The sequence below is a fragment of the Malaclemys terrapin genome, chromosome 3 (assembly GCF_027887155.1).
Source record: "Malaclemys terrapin pileata isolate rMalTer1 chromosome 3, rMalTer1.hap1, whole genome shotgun sequence".
Classification (NCBI taxonomy): Eukaryota; Metazoa; Chordata; order Testudines; family Emydidae; genus Malaclemys; species Malaclemys terrapin.
The window spans coordinates 42,518,377-42,535,395 of record NC_071507.1 but is presented as its reverse complement, the minus strand read 5'-3'; the positions used below and the strand labels follow the sequence as shown (position 1 = coordinate 42,535,395).

The 17,019-nt window shown below is 46.4% G+C and overlaps 1 long non-coding RNA gene across 1 annotated transcript; it reads right to left on the bottom strand.

Moving 5' to 3' along the window:
- Positions 1-10,608: 10,608 nt before the first annotated feature.
- LOC128835159 (uncharacterized) lies at positions 10,609-14,996 on the bottom strand. The gene is made up of 3 exons (XR_008444586.1): positions 14,908-14,996; positions 11,892-11,972; positions 10,609-10,723 (listed from the first exon to the last, which is right to left on the bottom strand). It is a non-coding gene; the product is annotated as an uncharacterized LOC128835159 (long non-coding RNA).
- Between the last annotated feature and the right edge of the window lie 2,023 nt (positions 14,997-17,019).

Below are 17,019 nucleotides of genomic sequence, written 5' to 3'. Positions count from 1 at the left end.
CCCATCCCAGTTAAGAACGGTGTGAAACAAGGCGACATGGTTTCACCGAAACTCTTCACAGCCTGCCTCGAAATAGTAAGGAGGCAGATGAATTGGAAGGGTGGAATCAACATCAACAGAGAGCAGTTTTACCATCTTGGATTCACGGGCTATATTGTGTTGATTGCCAAAAATACTATCAAAACTACAGAAAATGCTGCGAGAACTCAACACAAAAAGCAGCTAAGTCGGACTGAAAATTAACCGCTCCAAAACAAAATGTATACGATCTGATACCTTGCCAAAAGCCCAAATAACAATGAAGGGAGAACAAATAGAAGTGAACAATATGTCTATTTGGGCCAAGGAATTAACATGCGCCACGATCAGGAAGCTGAACTCTCGCGAAGAAAGAACGCACATTGGTGTGCATTCAGTTCAATCAAGGATGTCCTCCAAGGAAAAATCAACAAGGCAACACGTGCCAGCCTCTTCAGCTAAACAGTACAGTAACTCCTCACTTAAAGTCATCCCTGTTAACAGTGTTTCATTGTTATGTTGCTGATCAATTACAGAACACGCTCGTTTAAAGTTGTGCAATTGTTAGTGGGGGAATGGTCCCGCTATTGTGGGGAACTTTCCTGGCTTCTGCACTACCACGGTGAAGTGGGCTAGCGAAAGGATCTGAGTCCTCGCTCCCACTCCCTTTACCCAGAGGCCTCCCTGCCCTTGAGGGCTCCCCTTCCACTCTCCTGTCTGGCAGAGTCCTCGTAACCCCAACAAGGCTGGGCCCAGGATTGCTGTGCCCAGGATTCCTGGGGGGCTCAACCCCCAACCCTGCTGTGGTCACCTAGGACAGGGGCTAGGGTGTCCCCACTCCGGGGTACCCTCTCTGCACTGGGCACCTCCCTGACCCACTGATTATTCCATACAATTTAAAGCAAATACAAGTTGTTTAATTAACAATTAATCTAAAGAAAAGAACAAGGAAAAATGGGAAAGGTTAAAGGAAAACACATCACCCTGCTCTGTGGCAGGGAACATCACAAACAGTGTCTCTGGACATCAGGGCACTTTGCAGTCTGTTCCTTGTAGGTCCCAGATTTCCTTCTCAGGCCCTGGCTGTGCTGTAGGTATGCTGCAGGTTGGACACTTGCAATGGTGGTGGCCACACATCTCCGTGCTTTGAGTGGTGGGACCCTTCTTCCCAGCGTCAGCCCCCCGTCAGGTTAAGGTCCCCCGCCCGGTCTGGCCTACAAGGGCCCTTGGCTAGGGGTGTCTTTCTGTGCTAGGCCCTTTGCCTGAGGTCCCCCTTTGGCTGGTCCCAGTTGCTCACCACACCTGGCTCTGTGGCTGCAGCTCTGCTCCCAGCACAGGATCTGCTCTCCCTGGGCTGCGTCTCTGGCTCTGTGGCTGCGCCTCTGGCCCCTCTAGATCTGGCACAGTTCTGCTCTCCAGCTCAGCTTGGGCCCCTGCTTTCTCCTTAGCTCGGCCCCACTCAGTCTGACCCAGGCAATTCCAACTCACACGGAGGACAGGACCCACCCTGGCCTCCTGTCATGCTGATTAGCCTGCCCGCCCTGTCAATCAGGCTGACCTGAGCATTGGCCTCTCGCCATTGTTCCTGGGGACTGTCAATCTCAGGGTCCTGATTTCCCAGCGACCCCTCCCCTTTTAGTGCTGGGAGCTATCCAACCAAAACACCCCCACTGAATGTTAGTAAGGGGCAACAGTCCCCTTACACAATGCTGCCTTATGTCATAACAGATAGTTAAGGGTTAATGCCTCTTTTACCTGTAAAGGGTTAAGAAGTTCACCTAGTCTAGCTAACACCTGACCAGAGGAACCAATGGGGGGATAAGATGTTTCAAAAGGAAGGAGGGAAGTTTCCTTTGTTTAGTTTCAGTTTAAGTTTTGACCGGAGTGGGCAAGCTCCAGAATTCAGCCTCTTATCAAGTAGTGAGTATTAGTGAAGGAAATAAATAGGTTTATATTTATTTTCTTTGTAACTTGTCTTGGGCATTAGGGAATAATCAAATTGGGTATTTTTTGTGTAACTAAGTTTTTGCCCAGGGGAACATCCTCTGTAATTTGAAGCTGTTGTCTGTGAGAGTAGCTGGTATGCTAATCTCTCCCAGAGGGTTTTCTTTTACCTTTCTTTTTTTTAAGTAAAAGCCTTCTTTTTAAGAACCTGCTTGATTTTTCCTTGTTTTAAGATCCAAGGGGGTTGGATCTGGACTCACCTGGAATTGGTGGGGGGAAAGGAGGGGGAATGGTTAATTTCTCCTTGTTCTAAGATCCAAGGGTTTGGATCGGTGTTCACCAGGGAATTGGTGAAGAAGTCTCTCAAGGGTACCCAGGAAGGGAGTTAGCACTTGGGAGTGGTGGCAGCAAAACCAGATCTAAGCTGGTAATTCAGTTTAGAGGTTCACATGCAGGCCCCCATCTCTGTACTCTAAAGTCCAGAGTGGGGATGAAACTTAGGACACCTTATAACGTCGTTTGGCAGCCGCCTGCTTTGTCCACTGCTTGCAGAAAGAGCAGCCTGTTGCAGCTAGCTGCTGAGGGCTTAGAATCTGGGTGGACCAGCAGCCCCCCCTTTCAGCTCCCCGCTCCCCTAGGTTCCCTGTGCAGCAGCTGCCCAGCCAGCTATCAATTGCGGGCAGTTCAGATGTCCCTCCGCCCACTGCCATGTGCTGCTCCTGCCCTCTGCCTTGGAGCTGCTCTTGGGAGCCTCCTGCTTGCTGTGCAAGGGGGGGGGCTAATGTCAGGGTTTCCCCCTCTCCCCTGCTCCTGCACCCCACTTACCCCTTCTCCATATAGAGCAGGGTGGGGACACTGATGGAGAGAGACAGAGAGAGCTTGGGGCAGCAGCTGCTGTCTCAACTCCCGATAGACTTAAAAAGACAATGTACTTACGAGTGGGGTCAGCATACTTAAAGGGGCAATGTGCATCTCTCTCTCTCTCTCCCACACACAGGGTGTGTGTCTCTGTTTGCCATGCTGTCTCCCCACATTGGTGCTGCCTTGTAGAGTGTGAGGTTACATTAACAACATTTTAACCCTTGAAGGCTCAGCCAAAAGCTAGTTCATCATTTAGCAGTAAGGCATTCCCTGGGGAAATATCTCACTCGCTTCCACCCCCTCAACCAAGCTTCACAATCGTCATCGCTGTGTACAGTATTAAAGTGTTTGTTTAAAATATGGTGTGTGTGTGTATAGTTTTTCCTCTGGTGAAAAAAATTTCCCTGGAACCTAACCCCACCCATTTATATTAATTCTTATGGGGAAATTGGTTTTGCTTTCCAATGTTTCGCGTAAAGTCATATTTTTCAGGAACATAACTACAACGTTAAGCGAGGAATTACTGTACTGCACTGTTGTATGGTAGTGAAACATGGGTGCTGACAGAGGAGCAGCAACTGTTGTCATGGAGAGGGTGATGGAAAGAAGAATTCTGGGAATTTCAATCCACGACCGAGTCCCCAATGAAGAGAACAGACAGCAGAGTGGAGTGCTGAACGTCGTTGTTGAGAGCAGGCATAGTAAAATGCGATAGGCCGGGCATATAGTGAGGCTCACTGACAATCGATGGACTAGCAGCTGCACTCGGCCAAACTCCAAAGAGATGGGAAGATGTTACCATGAAAAGACATGGCCGCACATGGAGAAGGAAGGCCATGATACAAGGAGAATGGAAGACGTGTTGTGATTGGTGCAATCGAGACGAGGGCTGAAGGACCAATCGATCAAGGTGAACTTCTAGTAATAAATAGTCTCAGAAATGTGTTTTGGAAATTTAATGAAACATCTATATACAGAAGGAATACTGCTAATGTAATGTGTGGTTTGGTATTTAACTGCATTTCTATTAAATTTTATCTCAAACAAGTTTCTACAGAATTATTTACAGAACATTGTACAGCGATCAGCTATATTACCAACATGTTGTGAAATAAAAATGGATATGACCATTCTTTCAAGATGGCTTTCCTGACATAGTTCTCAGGAAATGTTTAACAACAAGACCTGTAAAAATGATTTAGTGTTCAAAGTATTATACAAATTATTTTGACAAAAAATAGTGAGCATATAGTTTTCATTCCTAGTCATGAAAACTATTTATCTTCCAAAGGTTATCTTGATCTGAAGTCATATAACTGCAGTGTAGAAGGTTCGTGCCGGGGCTCGACCCTCCTGGGCAGGAGGGGAGCCACACCGACTCACTACTGGTGGAACAAACAACCAGTTAGTTCAGGGCTCAGGCCCTCTGGTGCAGGGGCTGAGCAACCGTATAGAGTTAGGGAGCTCAGGCCCTTTGGTGCAGGGACTGAGCAACAATATAACAGCCAGTTGGGAGGCCCAGGCCCTGGATCAGGGCGGGGCACAAACAGTCACAGCTCAGGCTCTCTGGTGCAGGGGCTGAGCAAACAAGCAGCAAGTTCAGGTAGGGCCCAGGCCCTGGATCAGGGCAGGGCACAAACAGTCACAGCTCAGGACCTTTGGTGCAGGGGCTGAGCAAACAATATCCCAGTTCGGGTAAGCGCAGGCTCCTACACCTCCTGCAGGGGGGGACGCAGGCCCACCCAGTCTACTGCGTTCCAGCCCGGGGCCCTGGCAGCGGCTATCACCTCTGCTGGTCAGTGGGGTATCCTGCCCGAAACACGCCGGGCTCGGGCCAGTCCAGCAACATCGGTTCCTCTGGTCCGGGGTTTGGGGGCAGGTCTGGCAGCTCCTCGGGGAAATCCGGCCACTGAGGCTCCGGCGGCTCCTCCGGGTAACAGCAGGGGCGGAGGGGCTCTGGGGGCTCCTTGCCTTCGTAGTTGGCGCGAGGCAGGTCTGACTGCTCCTCCCAATGACAGGAGCGGACGGGCTCCAGCGGCTCGTCCTCGTAGTGGGATCGGGGTAGCTCAAGATAGTTAGGGCAACAGCCTCGGGCCTCGGAGGTCTCCCGGCCGCACGTCTGCTCCCTGCGGTGGCTGGGCCTCACTGAGCTCTGGCGGCCAGCTTTTACACTTCCTGTACCGCCCCTTGACTTCCGGGGGGCGGGAACAGGCGTCGGTGACTCTGCCCACTTGGGTGTCTGTAAGGGCTCTCCCTCTGCTGGGCAGGAGGGGAGCCACCCCGAGTCACTACATGCAGGCTAGTAACATAAGGGTCCTAAAGTCAATCCAACCCTAACCCTGTCCCTTGACCCATTAAGCCCCACCCCTTGATCCCTCAAACCCCGCCCACCTGTCAAAGGAAGTCCCGCCCCAGGGGGTATTACTTCCGGGGTCAAAGCAGCCACATGATTATAAGCAAGGTGCCTTCTGTGACCCCTGTAAGAACTCCTCCCACTTCCCTCTACCAATCACCATGGGTTTTGCCCTGATAGGACCTCCCAGAGAGAAGATTTGACCAGTCAGGGTGAGTCCTAGGGCGGGGTGACCTGTTCGGAAGTGGGTCGTGTTACCCCTCTAAGAACTCCTCCCAACACCCTCTGCCAGTCAGAGTGCAGCACCATTACCCCAGAAGTCCCAGCTACGGGCAGAAGAGGCCGTCTCTTACCAAGGACATGTGTTTTAGAAATTGTGGAAAGGCTGCTGAGAGGAAAGGTGGACTCCTTTACCACCCCCGTGAGAACTTCGGACTTTGCTTTAGACCTGAGCACCTTTGGACGTGTGTGGAGAAAGCGCTACATCACTGACAGTTCCAAGGAGGACCTTTTGACTCAACCGTTGATGGATACATTGGAATCCAACCCCAAAACCCTTGTGAGGCACCCCGATGAGTATGACGGCCTCTCATTGTTCAACCCCCTAGAGGTGGAAGGTGATCATGGCTTGGAGGAGTCACCGGCGGGCAAGGTGAACGGAAAAGACGTTGCTCAGGTAAATGAATGATTAAGAAGCGAAGGTCGAGGCAGGGTCGGCTCTAACTTTTTTGCTGCCCCAGGCAAAAAAGAAGAGCGCCGCCCCGCCGTACCCCACCCCGTGAGTGACGCACAGCTGAACCCGCCCCGACCAGCCCTGCCGAAATCCCCACACCCCCAGCACCACGCTGCCCGAAGCCCCACCCCCCGAGCAAGCCCCCGGCCCCCCAGCGCCGCACCGCCCGAAGCCCCGCCCCCTCCAAGTGCCACGCCCCCCCTCCGAGCGACGTGCCGTGCCAAGCCCCTACGCCACCTCTAACCGACGCGCCAAGCCCCCGCCCCTCCGAACGTCATGCTGCCCAAAGCCCCACCCCCGGAGAGCCGCGCAAGCCCCCGCTCCCCCAGCGCTGTGCCGCCCAAAGCCCCGCCCTCCGTGCGCCACACAAGCCCCCGCGCCCTCGGCACCACGCCACCCGAAGCCCCTCCCCCTCCAAGCCTCACGCCGCCTGAAGCTCCCGCACCTCTCCGAGCAACACGCCATGCCAAGGCCCTGCTCCCCCTCCGAGCGCCGTGCCAAGCCCCCGCGAGCGCCCCGCCGCCAAACCAAAATAAATAAATAAATAAAAATCCTAGCGCCGCCTCGCTGTAAGGTGCCGCCCCAAGCACATACTTGGTCGCCTGGTGCATGGAGCCGGCCCTGGGTCGAGGATGGAGTGTAATGGGGCTAGGAACCAGGGATTGCGTAAATTAACAAATTAAAGCCTTATGGGAGGTACCCTCACAGCATCGTCGAGCTGTTGAGAGATTTTCAGAAAAGAAACAGTGTAAGCACCCCACTGCTGCTTGTTAATTTACGCAATCCCTGGTTCCTAGCCCCATTATACCCCATCCTCGACCGTCGCTTCTTAATCATTCATTTACCTGAGCGACGTCTATTCTGTTCACCTTGTCAGCTGGTGACTCCCCTAAGCTACGATCGCCTTCCACCTCTAGGGGGTTGAACAATGAGAGGCCGTCACACTCATCGGGGTGCCTCACAAGGGTTTCGGGGTTGGATTCCAACGTATCCATCAACGGTTGAGTCAAAGGGTCCTCCTCGGGACTGTCACTGATGTAGCGCTTTCTCCACACAAGTCCAAAGGTGCTCGGGGCTAAAACAAAGTCTGAAGTTCTCACAGGGGTGGTAAAGGAGTCCACGTTTCCTCTCAGCAGCCTTTCCACAATTTCTAAAACACGTGTCCTTGGGAAGAGATGGCCTCCTCTGCCCGAGCTGGGACATATGGGGTAATGGTGCTGCACTCTGACTGGCAGAGGGTGTTGGGAGGAGTTCTTAGAGGGGTCACACGACCCACATCCGGACAGGTCACCCCGCCCCAGGACTCACCCTGACTGGTCAAATCTCCTCTCAGGGTGGTCCTATCGGGGTAAAACCAATACCGAGGAGGAGTTCTTAGGGGGAGGGTCACATGACACACCTTGCTGCCGGTCATGTGGACGTCTTGACCCCGAAACTAACACCCCCTGGGGCGGGACTTCCTGTGACAGGTGGGTGAGGTTTAAGGGGTCAAGGGGCAGGGTAAAGGGGTCAAGAGGCAGGGTTAGGGTTTTATTGACGGTAGGGCCCTTATACTACTCAGGTTTACAGTATTATACAGTTTTGGCCTTCTTCATTTTGCTCAGGTGATGTTTGTGTGCTCAAGGAACATCTGCCTTTGTGAGTGTTAATATTCTCCCTAGAGGTCTGAACAACAGTTTTTGTGGGTTGCTCATTTATGCCAAGAGATCTTGAACTAGATTCCATGGGTTCAATAGCTGTTTCTGCTTGGCACTGTTGAGTATCATCTACCTGCAACACAACAAAAAATAGTCTTGTTAAGTACCAGCAGGAAGTGAGAGACGCATTCCAAGCAACCGAATACCATGAATTAGCAGACACCCGCTAAATGCAAGAATCTTCAGTGTTTATATTGATCACTTTGAAAATACAACAGTGCTGTGCAGAATGCTTTACAGCAACTACCTACTCCTCACCACGTTCAAGTTTTACAAATCGCAAGTCACATAATATAACAAGGTATAGGCAAAGCTAAGGAGTAGTACACAGTAATTCCTTGTCTAGTCTATTCTTGCTCAATCACTAATCTGCAGAACTGTATTTTGAGATATGTAATTTAAGTTTAATTACTGATATTTCATAATGAATTTGTAAATGTCCTATAGTTTATTCTGTAAATAGAATAGCACTTGAAAAAGTTGTTTTGTCCTGAAGCATTTACACTGGCCTGCAGAGGATATCTTGTCCAGATGTTCTGCTGTTCAACACTAGCTTTGTAAAACTGTTGAAAAATTTCACAATATTTATACCTTTGGAGTTATCTCAAATTCCAGTCCCCACTGCTATTACAATCATCCTTGTCTCCCCTGCATTTCCCACCAAATGCTGACATGATTTTAGCATCAATTAGTTAAAACTTAAGTAGTTATAAATGTGTGCTTCACGACAATTGAAATCCCAAATGCCACAGCTTCTGATAGTGGAGGTAATTGGTCTCAATTCTCATCCCACTTACACTGATGTGGGTCCTGTGTGAGAGATGAGCATCAGGGCTTATCCTTCTAGCGCCGATACTTATCAAAATAAAAGCTGTTAAAATGTTGATGTCAAGTGGAAAAAGGGAAGACAGTCCTTACAGTTCCGTTATTGTAATAGTAGCTTGAGAAATATACGGCTAAGTCTAAAAATAAATGATTTTTACCACTGAAAGCAGAGACTGTGGAAGCATTCCTTTTTAGACCTAAGAGTTGTGGAGATAGTGTGCCACCTCTCTAATTGTTCTATCACTCTAACAGTGTTTTTCTAGCAATGGGCAAAATCTCCGATTGTGGACATGCAGTTACCAGGGTCTGGTTGAGGCTATCACAATACAAGCATTAAGACAAAGTTCAGTACCAGAACTTCTAAAGAATGAGATCAATTTTCATTCCAGTGTCCTCAATAATTAAAAGCAAAGGAAAAAAATCAGATCAAGTTTGCATAAGGACTGAGAAACGACTTCAGGGTCTGGCCCTTAAAAAACGAAAACTCTGGGAACAGAATATCTCTTTAAACAATTTGTTGAAACATGATTGTTTTTGTAGAGATTGTTACTTAAAGAATGATTTTATGTGTTGTTCACAGCAATGCAACAGCAAAAACAAAATTGCTACCAACATATATTACTGGCAAAGCTAGTAGGATCATTTATTATTAAGGTTACCTGTCTCCTCCCATTACAAGACCCTGTTTTCTGCTGCTTATAACTTTACAAACTTTAATTGCTTGGGCTGAAATTTTCCATGCTGTATGTCTGCCTCATGCTCTTTTTCTTCGGGGGTGGGGGACAGAGGCAGAATTTCAGCCAAAATGGTTAAGCTATTCCCAAGAGCAAGGCTAGGGAAATCTACATTTTTCTCATATTAAAATATTCGGGCAACTTTTCTTTGAAAAGCTCCATGTGTTGGAGCAGGGACTTGTCATTTGGCAGGGAGTGGCCTTTGTGTCAGAGAATGTGCTTTTTGCCATCCCCAGGAAAACTTGCCCAAATTTGACCAAATTAGAAGCCTTTGAAAAAAAATCACAGTTCACAGACGCTCAGTAGAGAGAATTCTTAGATTTTTAGCAGCTAAAATCCCTGAAGGTTTCATCCTCGCTGCGTATACTTGGATCTCGCACAGCTCTTAGTGCTAACCAAACTGCGCATGAGCTATTCCCCACAGAGTGACTGCACATGTGCCATTTCCCCACAGCTCCTGGATATGAAAACACAGCACTGAGCCATCCTCACAGAGCAACTGATATGCTCCAACCCAGGCCTACAGGGGTCAACGCCAGAGTTTCCCTGCAACGGTTCTTCCCAGCTGCTTTGGGCCAAGCACCAGAACTGAGAGAGGAACCTTTCTTTCCTGGACTCCCAATGACCCCTCCAAGCTGGTGCACATGCCCGGTGGTGGAGGAAGATACTGGACTCAAATGCAGAGGGGACAAAAGGCAAATGGGGGTGGTGGGGTGGGAGGGCAGACTGGGACAAGGAGTATGCCAAGATTGGGACTGGAACGGGGGTGAGGAGAGGGGGCCAAGGACAGGGAGCCAGTAGGCGAGGCTAGGGCTAGAAGACTATGAGAGAAGGCGGGGGTACGGGGAAAGGAATGTGTAGGAGACACTGAGAGAAGACACAGAGCTAAGAGGAGGAGGAGAAGAGAACTGGGGCTGGCTGAACAGAGAGATTGGGACAAGGAGCCTTCATTCCAGCATATCCGAACTTTTGAGTGCTTTTGTGTGTAATCCATCTATGCACGCACACACGCACCCCCTGCTCTAGGCAGCCAGGTCTTTCAAGAAATAATCAAATATTTCTGAGGAGCATTAAAGTGGGAAGATTTACCTCATTTCTATTTACCAAGTTAATGAGCACTTGGCATGAGATCACAGATTTGATCATACCAACAATTTTAAGTTTACCATTATGCCCAGATCTTTGTTATATGCCACGCTTTATTGATTGTATTTACATTGATGACCTTGTCTTCACTATATTCATGGCAGATAGAAAGAAGGTGTGAATAACACGGCATATCTTCAAACTCACTTGGAGAGATAAATACACTATGTGGATTGCCCATGCCCTGCACATTCAGATACATTTTTAAGATCAGTTACCTTTTGTGATTTGCTGCCACCAGCTGTCGGTTTACAGATCTCCCCAAGATTATCTGACCTGCCTTTTTGTAAAAGTTGGGAACCGGGTGACAATTTTTGGCTTTGGGCAGCAAGACGGGGACTGGTCCTTAGGTTAAAAGTTGTTCTGCACAAAATGTAAGGGTCGGTTTTCACAATAGGAATAGCAGGAAACCCTAAAAAATAAACAGCTTCTATTAACCAAGGTTGCTTAAATTACTTTATTGTTCTAATCAATCTGATCTTGCTCATTTCAAGACGGAGATGACAACTGGTAATAATTTAAGACAGTAAAATGGCACTTACTCACTGAATTAAATATAATGGGGGAATTATTAGGACTATCTTGCGTTCCTAGAATTTTATAGGTGAACTCAGGCAAGGGTGTGGATCTGTGCAACAGCAGCTCTACTAAAATGGCCAAAAGCTTTTTCCCCAAGAAAATGTTCTCTTTTCCCTTTAAAGGAACACCATTAACTGGAAAATCATTTCCATCTGAAAATGATGTCTCTTCTACTGTTCTAAGTGGAGCTGGCCGGAGGGCGACAATTCTGTTTTGTGACACCTTTCGAGGTTTCAAAATTTGTTTTTATTCTAGATTGGAATGAAAACATAAGCCTTTCAAATGCTTTCACAAAATGAAATTGAATCAAAAACATCAGGTTTTCAATTTGGGGGCCTTCCTCCTTGCAAGAGTCCACTTTGCACCTCAAAAACATTCCCAGCAAAAACTTTGTCTGAATCAATACATCTCCGTGAAACATTTTGGCTTTGACAATGCAGCACATTTCAATGAAAAAACATTCAGTTAAAAATGTTTCAGCAAAAATTTCCCCCCTTCCTCTCAACCAGAAGAAAAAGGTGTTTTATACTGGGAATGGCTGGGCCTAGAATCCCTCTCTTTTTGCCCGAGGTCTTTTGCAAAGTTTTTGGAGGAGTCCCAAAGTCAACAACATGTATCTAGACTGATTTTCAAAACTACAACCTGATATTAGGATTCTGGATTTCAGAATTTTTGGCTGTTTTGCTTTTGTCATCAAATACTACAAAACTGTACAGATGGGAAGACATCACACAGACCAAAAACCAAAACTACTAGAAATTATATACATTTACAACAAAATATACTTTTTTTTAAAGCACATGCGGCTAAACTCAGCTCTGACAAGCAGTTGAGTTAAATGGACTTATGCAACCTATACAAGGGCTGAATCTGGCCGATGATGTCCAAGTTTTTACAATGCTTCCAAGTCACGCATATGACAACACGATTCTCTAGATAAGCGTGCGCTCACACACTCCCCACCAATGTGGTCTCTTCTCCTCTAAAGAAGTAACAATTACCTTTTTTCACCACCTCTGGGAGTCCGTCTAGTTCATACTCTGGCTCATTCTCATGTAGGGAGATGGCAACCTCATCAGCACCTGACCAAAGGAAAGAGTCATTACCTGTACAAATAACTTTAAGGAGACTCTGGAAAGATGAGTTTAGAATGCGATGATCTCAATCATTCATTTCTTAATTAAGTACATAAGATGTGTGCTTGTGCAACCACAGTAAACTATACCAAATAAAACAAACCAGACATCATGTAAAGGTTACTTTACAGAAGAGATCTCTGTTGATACCATATTTACTGTCAGGGTGCCAGGTACCCCGATTCTTTGGAATCTGCCCCTGGACACACAATACATGGGCAACATTAATTCTAGCACTTCCTAACTTTAAAGTGCTTAACATTACCACCTTACCATTATTTTAACAATTTTTGGGTATATAATTGAATATAGCTCATCTCAGAAATATGGATCTCTTTTTATACTGCTAGTGATTCTGCTTATTGGACACTCATGAATATTTGCTAGCCTAACTTACCCTAGCGAATGGCAGACAAGTTGTAGTATATTTTACACACTGTGGTGACCACTTTAAACTGTTGTCCTATTAGCTTTATACTTAGCCCCTGACAACTCTTGAAATGACTGAAGCTTGTGATCAATAAAACCCCAATGTATGTGTCTTAAAAAACATTTGTTAAAGTTAATAAACGCCAGCATTTCCTGGTCCCAGAAAGCTGCAACTAGTACCAGGATGATGATAGTTAGAAAATGGAGGAACTGTCTGAAGCATGTTTCTTCAGATGCAAGTAATGGAAATTTCCAGAGGCAGGTATAAATCAGTATGGAGATAACAAGGTTAGTTCAATCAGGGAGGGTGAGGTGCTCTGCTAGCAGTTGAGGTGTGAACACCAAGGGAGGAGAAACTGCTTCTGTAGTTGGATAGCCATTCACAGTCTTTGTTTAATCCTGATCTGATGGTGTCAAATTTGCAAATGAACTGGAGCTCAGCAGTTTCTCTTTGGAGTCTGGTCCTGAAGTGGTTTTGCTGCAAGATGGCTACCTTTACACCTGCTATTGTGTGGCCAGGGAGGTTGAAGTGTTCTCCTATAAGTTTTTGTATATTGCCATTCCTGATGGCTGATTTGTGTCCATTTATCCTCTTGCGTAGTGACTGTCCAGTTTGGCCAATGTACATAGCAGAGGGGCACTGCTGGCACATGATGGCATATATAACATTGGTGGACGTGCAGGTGAATGAGCCGGTGATGTTGTAGCTGATCTGGTTAGGTCCTGTGATGGTGTTGCTGGTGTAGATATGTGGGCAGAGTTGGCATCGAGGTTTGTTGCATGGCTTGGTTCCTGAGTTAGAGTTGTTATAGTGCGGTGCGTGGTTGCTGGTGAGAATATGCTTAAGGTTGGCTGGTTGTCTGTGGGCGAGGACTGGCCTGCCTCCCAAGGTCTGTGAAAGTGAGGGATCATTGTCCAGGATGGGTTGTAGATCACTGATGATCACTTCAACCTCCCTGGCCACACAATCGCAGGTGTAAAGGTAGCCATCTTACAGCAAAAAAACTTCAGGACCAGACTCCAAAGAGAAACTGCTGAGCTCCAGTTCATTTGCAAATTTGACACCATCAGATCAGGATTAAACAAAGACTGTGAATGGCTATCCAACTACAGAAGCAGTTTCTCCTCCCTGGGTGTTCACACCTCAACTGCTAGCAGAGCACCTCACCCTCCCTGATTGAACTAACCTCGTTATCTCCATACTGATTTATACCTGCCTCTGGAAATTTCCATTACTTGCATCTGAAGAAGTGAGGTTCTTACCCACGAAAGCTTATGCTCCCAATACTTGTGTTAGTCTTAAAGGTGCCACAGGACCCTCTGTTGCTTTTTACAGATTTAGACTAACACGGCTACCCCTCTGATACTTGTCTGAATCATAACACTTTAAGAGTTGCTCCTCTCTCCCTGTCTACAATCCAGAAGGACACCAAAAGCTGTTTGGAAGGACATATGTATAAACTCTAAAAGATGTCAATTTCTCCATGGTGGATGCTGAACTATCAGCCATCTATACCCAGAATGTGAATTTTCTTTGTTGTGATGGCCAGCAACGGAAAGAACAGACACACTCCAACATTTTACACTCTCATGTCTCAAACAAAGCATTGTAAGAAGTTATACACAGCACTCTAATGTTCTTTAAAAAATAGCCTCCCTTCTTCCTAAGGTCATTTTTGATTTCAAAACATAGGCATTGGAAATCTATATTCATAACATATAAGGAGACTCTGAAATTTGAGGAGACAGATCTTGGGCCAAATTCTCAGCTGGTGTGAATGGCAGAGCTTCAGAAACTATACTGATTTACACCAGCTGAGGATCTGGCGCCTCATCTGAATCAAACGTAATAATGCATGTTTTGAAAACAGATTGTATAAATAAATGCATTAAGGTTAGAAATAGGATCATGATTAAGGCTATGTTTTAGTCTCGGGTATTTTTAGTGAAAGTCATGGACAGGTCACGGGCAATAAACAAAAAGTCACGGCCCCATGACCGGTTCATGACTTTTACTAAAAATACTCGTGACTAAATCTTACCTACTGGGAGGGGGGACGCTCCTGAAGACTGCTGGGGAGTGGGGCAGAGAGAACAGGGCGACGCTGTTGCTGGGGGAATGCCCAGGATCCCGCTGCCACTAGTCCCAGACTCCTGCTCCAGGGCAGCACCGGGGACCATGCCTAGTGCTGCCGGAGCAACAGCCAGTGCGGCTGGCTCCTGGGCTTCCCCCGCTGATGGGGTGGTCCTGGGATCAGCTGCACCAGCAGTGCAAAATTCACAGAAGTCACGGAAACCGTGACTTCCATGAATGATTTGCAGCCTTATAATAACATTCTAGTATAGCATTTCCTTCTTAAACTACCCCATACTTGGCTTTTGCTCCTTTAATGGAGCACCATGTTCAGCAATTTGTTTCTGCAACATTTTTTTTCCTTCTCTAGCTGCTTACAGGATTTCCTCCACGTCTTCGTCTCACTGCAAGCAAATCCATTTTGCTTCTTCAGTTGAATTCTTGACTTCAGATTGTCCAACTATAAAATAAAAAATTGTTTGTAGTTGCTAATAGGAAACTTCATTCTTCTGTATAAGCATTATACTCTCACTAAAGGCATCTCACCTGTCATTAAAAGTTCAGTGCAACTAAAAAACCAGACAAAAGTTATAACATGCATTTGTATAGTAGATTCACTTAGTAATATACAATTGAATTATAGCAGCTTCTAATTCCAACAGAGAAACATTAAAGTCATGTTTATTGGAAAGCTACATGTGTGTAGATTTCCTTGATAGAGAAATAATAATCTAAATAGAATATTCAAAATAACCAAATGACAAAACCCAGCTGAAACGCATGTGGTCCAGGCAGGTTTGTCCACCCTATGTGCATTGGAATGCCAAAATAAATGGATGGTGGATATCTGGCAGCCTTATAAAACACACTTCAGGATAACGTAAATATCAAGCACAGTGCTCCATTAGCTGGGCATGGAGTGAGCACTGTAACTCAGTGCCTGCTTGCCACAATACGGGCTCCACACTGTGCTACATGATTGCTTTTTCATGTGTTTTTTTCTGAAGCGAGAGCACAGAACTACAGTCCGTCATTCACCACAAATGGAAGTAGAAAAAGACGGCAGGCTAGAAAATGCAGAGGGAATTGATAAGAAGAAATTCACCTAGATGGACAGGTTTAAAAACTAAAAACGCCTATCTAAATTATTAGCAAAAATAGTGCTGTCATAAGAAGAATCACTTAATTAATAATTTAGATGGAAATTTTGCATACATCAGAACTGATATGCTCTCACAAGTTGAGTGTGACATAATGAGGTAGTAGAAGCAGTTTAAAGACAATAGGGGCACGTCTACAGTGGGAAGTTTCACAAGGTATTAATTAATGTGTTCATTAACATGATGTTACAACGTGCAGTGTAGACACTGCACTGTTATGTTTAATATCACATCAGTCAGTTATGGTTAACCTTAGGGGCAGAGTGAAAAGACATGTTTAAACACGGTCTAATTTTGAAGTACAGACCCTGGCAAGTAAAGTATTGTTTCCTTTGCACCGTAAGTGGAGGCATGGCGATGTCTCTCTCTGATAGGACTACTGCTGCACTTAGGTTCCCCAAACTTTCAAATTTTCCTTACATTTTAGTTTAACATCTAGTTTTAACCGGAAATGATGATCTCAAAGGAGGAAAGCATGAGAAACTAGCTAGTTTATTATTATTGAGGTTTTTTTCAAGACACTGGCTTCCAGTGCTGAGAGAGTCATGTGGGTTTGGGATTTCTTTTTTGTGTGGTTGTGTACATGGGGTACTTCCCCCCATGGTTTACAGAGGTGAGATAGCACGCTAATCACCCTGCTCTGGGCATCTCTCAACTAAGTAGGGGTACTGAGACAAATGCTGATTGTTGGAATAGCTTGCTAGATGGCCCCAGGTGCCTGAAAGGGTGTCTGTCTACACCCTTCCGAAGAGAATTAGTACCACTTGGGGGTTTTTACTCAGTAAAGCAGGAGCCATTTTGAACATGGAAGGGATTTCTCCTTGACGCCTCTGTAATCCCCTGATGGTGCAGCTACATAAGGAATGGAATTCTTATGTGCCTCTGTTCTGGGCACACACTGTCTAAAGTGCTCTTTAATCCTTCAACGCTGAGCAAGCCTATGGAGAGGGGGAGGAGACTCCAAACTCCTTTCCCTGGTAAAACCCGGGTCCTTGACCTGATAAACGGACAGGGACAATTCCCACTCCATTGTGACCTCAAATTTGGGCCCCCTTCCCTGGTTGAAAGAGGATCCCAGGTTGAAAAGCAGAGATGAACAATTTACATTACCCTGCCACCTGAGACAGGGCTTCACAGAAGTAACACGTGTCTCTGCACACCCAGATATACTCCAGGGTGGCAGGGGGCAGTGAGTCTGATACAGAGCACTCCAGGAGACCCGCATATAGGAGAAAACCCCAGCAAACACATCCTAAGGATGGGAAGGCAAGAGAAAGATTTAAAGCCTGATGTTTATACGACCTGCTCATTAATTATACATATTACTTCC